Raw genomic sequence first — 6,450 nt, forward strand, 5'->3', positions numbered from 1 at the left:
CCAGCCGGTTATCGTCCCTCAGGAGGGAAGCAGCATTGCCTAGTGTATAGAACATGGGCCTGGGATTCAGAAGGACCTGGGTTCTAATCCTGGCTCTGCTACTTACCTGCTGTGTGACCTTGGGCAAATCACTTCTCTTCTCCGTGCCTCGGTCACCTCATTTGAAAAATGGGTTTAAGACTGTGAGCCCTATGTGGTGCAGGGACTGTGTCCAACCTGATTATCTTGTATCTACCCCAGTGCTTAGAATAGGGCATGGCACATAGTAAACCCTTAACAAATACCGCGATTATTATTATTATTATCAGGTGGGTAGGTGGATGAAGAGTGCAGCCTGCCAGAATGTTACCTACAAAAACCCATTTATGGCTCTCTCCCCCTCCCTCCAGGCTCGCATCTCCTCCTGCCTTCAGGACATCTCCATCTGGATGTCCGCCCGCCACCTAAAGCTCAACATGTCGAAGACTGAGCTCCTTGTCTTCCCTCCCAAACCTTGTCCTCTCCCTGACTTTCCCATCTCTGTTAACGGCACTACCATCCTTCCCGTCTCACAAGCCCGCAACCTTGGTGTCATCCTCGACTCTGCTCTCTCATTCACCCCTCACATCCAAGCCGTCACCAAAACCTGCCGGTCTCAGCTCCGCAACATTGCCAAGATCCGCCCTTTCCTCTCCATCCAAACTGCTACCCTGCTCATTCAAGCTCTCATCCTATCCCGTCTGGACTACTGCACTAGCCTTCTCTCTGATCTCCCATCCTCGTGTCTCTCTCCACTTCAATCCATACTTCATGCTGCTGCCCGGATTATCTTTGTCCAGAAACGCTCTGGACATATTACTCCCCTCCTCAAAAACCTCCAATGGCTACCGATCAATCTGCGCATCAGGCAGAAACTCCTCACCCTGGGCTTCAAGGCTGTCCATCACCTCGCCCCCCTCCTACCTCACCTCCCTTCTCTCCTTCTACTGCCCAGCCCGCACCCTCCGCTCCTCCACCACTAATCTCCTCACTGTACCTCGCTCTCGCCTGTCCCGCCATCGACCCCCGGCCCACGTCATCCCCCGGGCCTGGAATGCCCTCCCTCTGCCCATCCGCCAAGCTAGCTCTCTTCCTCCCTTCAAGGCCCTGCTGAGAGCTCACCTCCTCCAGGAGGCCTTCCCAGACTGAGCCCCTTCTTTCCTCTCCCCCTCGTCCCCCTCTCCATCCCCCCGACTTACCTCCTTCCCTTCCCCACAGCACCTGCATATATGTATATATGGTTGTACATATTTATTACTCCATTTATTTATTTATTTATTTATTTTACTTGTACATTTCTATCCTACTTATTTTATTTTGTTGGTATGTTTGGTTCTGTTCTCTGTCTCCCCCTTTTAGACTGTGAGCCCACTGTTGGGTAGGGACTGTCTCTATGTGATGCCAATTTGTACTTCCCAAGCGCTTAGTACAGTGCTCTGCACATAGTAAGCGCTCAATAAATACGATTGATTGATTGATTGATTATGGCTAAAGCCATGGCAATAAAACTATATTCACCAAAAGGGGGAAGTGAAAATTCAATTATTTTCTTACTGGCAGATAGGCGGCCGTGGCGGGGTGGGGTGGATGTTGTAATGAGAGGGGAGCGGGGGGGTGACCTGCTGCCTGGGGAGGGGTCCAGATTGCTCCCACAGCAGCATGGTCTAGTGGATAGAGCATGGGCCTGGGGTTCAGTAGGGAAGAGAAGCAGCGTGGCTCAGTGGAAAGAGCATGGCCTTTGGAGTCAGAAGTCATGGGTTCGAAATCCCGGCCTCACCACATCGTCATCATCATCAATCATATTTATTGAGCACTTACTGTGTGCAGAGCACTGTACTAAGCGCTTGGGAAGTACAAATTGGCAATATATAGAGACAGTCCCTACCCAACAGTGGGCTCACAGTCTAAAAGAAAAACAAATGATCAGGTTGTCCCACGGAGGGGCTCACAGTCTTAATCCCCATTTTACAGATGAGGTAACTGAGGCCCAGAGAAGTTAAGTGACTTGCCCAAAGTCACACAGCTGACAATTGACAGAGCTGGGATTTGAACCCATGACCTCTGCCTCCAAAGCCCGTGCTCTTCCCACTGAGCCACATGTTTGCTGTGTGACCTTGGGCAAGTTGCTTAACTGCTTGGAGCCTCAGTGAACTCATCTGTAAAATGGGGATGAAGACTGTGAGCCCCCCGTGGGACAACCTGATCACCTTGTATCCCCCCCAGTGCTTAAAACAGTGTTTGGCATATAGTAAGCGCTTAACAAATGCCATCATTATTATTAGTAGGACATAAGTTCTAATTCCGGGTCCATCACTCGCCTGGTATGTGACTTTGGGCAAGTGACTTTACTTCTCTGGGACTCAGGTACCTCATCTGTAAAATGGGGAATGAACTTTGAGCCCCATAAGGGACAGGAACTGTATCCAAGCTGATAAACTTGCATCTATCTCAGTGCTTAGAACAATGCCTGGCACTTTGTCAGCACTTAGATATTCCTTCAATTGTATTTATTGAGCACTTACTGTGTGCAGAGCACTGTACTAAGCGCTTGGGAAGTACAAGTTGGCAACATATGGAGACGGTCCCTACCCAACCGTGGGCTCACAGTCTAGAAGGGGGAGACAGACAACAAAACAAAACATATTAACAAAATAAAATAAATAGAATAAATATGTACCAATAAAATTAATAGAGTAATAAATCCGTACAAACATATATACATATATACAAGTGCTGTGGGGAGGGGAAGGAGGTAAGAGGGGGGATGGGGAGGGGGAAGAGGGGGAAAGGAAGGAGGGGGCTCAAATACGTCTACCAGCTCTCAGATAGCACAATTATTATTATTATTAGGGTGCGAGAGCTTCTCAGGCTCATCCTATGGCTTGATGAGGACAATGAGAACCCCACAGGTCCCTGTGCCGGGGGGCTGCATCCTGCCGGCAGAGAGTGAGGAGTTCAACCGCCGTCTTGGGCCCACCATGCCAGTGAACGCCTGGGAGAAGTAGCACGGATCTGGGTTAAAGTCTAACCCAGTTCTACCACTTGTATGCTGTGTGACCTTAGGCAAGTCGCTTCACTTCTCTGGACCTCAGTTACCTCATCTATTACATGGGGATTCAACTGTGAGCCCCATGTGGGACAGGGACTGTGTCCAACTTCATTTGCTTGTATCCACCCAGTAATTAGTACAGTGCCTGACACATAGCACTTCACAAATGTCATAAAAAAAAAAGAAAAAAGAATAAAGGCACTCTGGAAAGATGACATTACTTCAGGGTGAAAGTGTTATTTTAAAAATTCAGCAAAATTTAACACTGTTAGTGTTCCGCTTTTGCCAGCTTTATACACACACATCTTTTCCCATTCGTTTCAACTGCTATTTATCCAACAGCCGTGGAAAAACAACCGTTGCTAGGCGAATACGTTCCCTCATCTGTAAAATGGGGATTAAGACTGTGAGCCCCCTGTGGAACAACCTGATCACTCTGTAACCTCCCCAGTGCTTAGAACAGTGCTTTGCACATAGTAAGTGCTTAATAAATGCCAATAAATAAATCATAAATAAATAACATATACTAGTCTCTTCAACTCAAGGTGTTTTGAGTTAAGATGAACAGCCCATGCAATGTTTCTAAATGGAAATCCTGAATCAGCTTTACAGCCCACTGATTCTGTCTTTCCAGCACCAGTCTCCTTTATGGCATTTGTTTTGCTATTTTTTGTTTTAATGGTTTGTGTTAAGAGCTTACTATGTGCCCGGCACTGTCCTAAAAGCTGGGGTAGATATAAGGAAAACAGGTTGTACACAGTCCACATGTCACGTGGGGTTCACAGTCTTAATCCCCATTCTACAGATGAGGAACTCAGGCACAGAGAATTTAAGTGACTTGCCCAAGGTCACACAGCAGACATGTGGCAGAGCCAGGACTGGAACTCAAGTCCTTCTGACTCCCAGTCCTGTGCTCTGCCCACTAATAATAATAATAATTTTGGTATTTGTTAAGCACTTACTATGCGCAAAGCGCTGTTCTAAGCACTGGGGAGGTTACAAGGTGATCAAGTTGTCCCATGGGGGGCTCACAATCTTAATCCCCATTTTCCAGATGAGGTCACTGAGGCCCAGAGAAGTGAAGCGACTTGCCCAAAGTCACACAGCTGACAAGCGGCGGAGCTGGGATTTGAACCCATGACCTCTGACTCCAAAGCCCGGGCTCTTTCCACTGAGCCACGCTGCTTCCCCGCTAGGCCACTCTGCTTCTGGGGTACTGTCAGGGTAGGGAGTGGGGCATCGGAGAGCTGCGAAGGAACTGGGGAACAATTTTAAAATTCATTCATTCGTTTATTCAGTTGTAGAGCACTGTACTAAGCACTTGGGAGAGTACAATATAACAATAAACAGACACATTCCTGCCCACGGTGAGTCTAGAGGGAGAGACAGACTTAATCTAAATAAATTGATTAGAGATCTATAGATAAATGCTATGGGGTGCCCCCTCTCAGGTTGGCACCTGGCGAGTTTCCAGTACTCTGCCAGTCTCACCTAAGGGAGAGAAAGTCAAGCAGAGGCCTACCCATTCCATTCCTAGCTTGGCCAGTGGCTAGCGAGTGGAAGGCCATCTGCTTTAAGTTAAAACTCACCTGTGCTGGGCAGCAGCAGCACAGGAAAGAGTCAAGGGCGGAGGCTCAATTTTACTGTGTGGAAGGAGGCAACGGTAACCACTGCCAGATTTTTACCAAGAAAACTCTGTGGCTACACTACCAGAATGATTGCAGAGGGAGGTGGGGCTTGCAAGGAGAGATGTGCCCATGGAAGCACCTTGACAGCATAAGACAAGATATGAGTGCCAGGGGGCTGGGACAGGGGATGAATAAAAATGCCGAAGAGAGTGGGAGAAGAGGGAAGAGGAGCTTAGTCACGGAAGGCCTCTTGGAGGAGATGTGCCTTCAATATGGCTTTGAAGGGAGAGATAGAGATAGAGAGAGAGTAACTCTCTGTTGGATTTGAGGACGGAGGACATCCCAGGCCAGAGAAAAAGGGTCCAGCTTTAAAAGACAGCTTGTGGAGTGGAGTTGGCCAAGGACGGGGGAGGAGGGCAGCGAGAGGGTGGAGCGTTATCCGATTGCCACGCATAATCACCATGGACACGGTCCTCACAGCCACTTCACTTCCAGTGAAGCGAACACTATTGTGGAACGGCTTGGACCTGATAAACATATGCTACTGGAGCTGTTACTCATCTATAGAGGAGCAGCTTGGCTTAGTGGAAAGAGCCAGGCTTTGGAGTCAGAGGTCATGGTTTCAAATCTCGACTCCGCCACTTGTCAGCTGTGTGACTTTGGGTAAGTCACTTAACTTCTCTGTGCCTCAGTTCCCTCATCTGTAAAATGGGGATTGACTGTGAGCCCCACGTGGTACAAACCTGATCACCTTGTAACCTCCCCAGTGCTTAGAGTAGTGCTTTGCACATAGTAAGTGCTTAATAAATGCCATTATTATTATTATAATGGTTACACTGCCCAATTCTAGGTAATTCTAGTAAAAATTAAGATATCTGACCTCAATTCAGGGGCCGATCCTCAATTCACGGTATTGCGCATATGAGAAAATTGGTTCCGACAAAGTTTAGACTCAAGGTGCAATTTTCAGAGACAGACTGTGTTGGAAATCCAAGACAGGTTGTATTGGCCTCAGGCACTGTTCCCGAAGGACAGAGAGCTTGGGAAACAGAAGCAGACAAACACTGAGCAGAGGATTCCCGTCGATTTCCCCACCAGGTATCCTGTTGATCATTGACTAAATTTTAGGTATCTCTTTTATTTCCTGAATACACATGTCATTTGTCCACTGGTTCCACTGTCTGTCTAAAGATCGACATGGAAGACTTCAGGAGCCTGAGGATAGAGTGCCCCCAATGTGGACCTGAGCCCCTCAAGATTGTAAGCTCACTGTGGGCAGGGAGCACGTCTACCAACTCTGTTGTACTCTCCCGAGCACTTAGTACAGTGCTCTGCACACAGTAAGCACTCGGCGTGGTTTAGTGATAAAGACCTGGCTTCTAAACCCATCTCTGGGCAAGTCATTTTGCCTCTCTGTGCCTCAGTTGCCTCATCTGTAAAATGAGGATTAAGACCGTGAGCTCTATGTGGAAGGGGTTGTCCCAACCTGATAACTTTAGAGAAGCAGCGTGGCTCAGAGGAAAGAGCCCGGGCTTTGGAGTCAGAGGTCATAGGTTCAAATTCCAACTCTGCCGATTGTCAGCTGTGTGACTTTGGGCAAGTCACTTAACTTCTCTGTGCCTCAGTTCCCTCATCTGTAAAATGGGGATTAAGACTGTGAACCCCACATGGGACGACCTTGATTACCTTGTACCCCACCCCCCAAGGCTTAGAACAGTGCTTGGCACATAGTAAGTGCTTAACAATTACCAACAC

At 48.0% G+C, this 6,450-nt stretch overlaps 1 non-coding gene across 1 annotated transcript; it reads left to right on the forward strand.

Moving 5' to 3' along the window:
• The first annotated feature begins 4,508 nt into the window (after positions 1–4,508).
• Positions 4,509–4,646, forward strand: LOC119927472. Its single transcript, XR_005450471.1, has one exon. It is a non-coding gene; the product is annotated as a small nucleolar RNA SNORA7 (small nucleolar RNA).
• Positions 4,647–6,450: the final 1,804 nt, after the last annotated feature.

Source organism: Tachyglossus aculeatus, chromosome 4 (assembly GCF_015852505.1).
Source record: "Tachyglossus aculeatus isolate mTacAcu1 chromosome 4, mTacAcu1.pri, whole genome shotgun sequence".
Taxonomy (NCBI): Eukaryota; Metazoa; Chordata; class Mammalia; order Monotremata; family Tachyglossidae; genus Tachyglossus; species Tachyglossus aculeatus.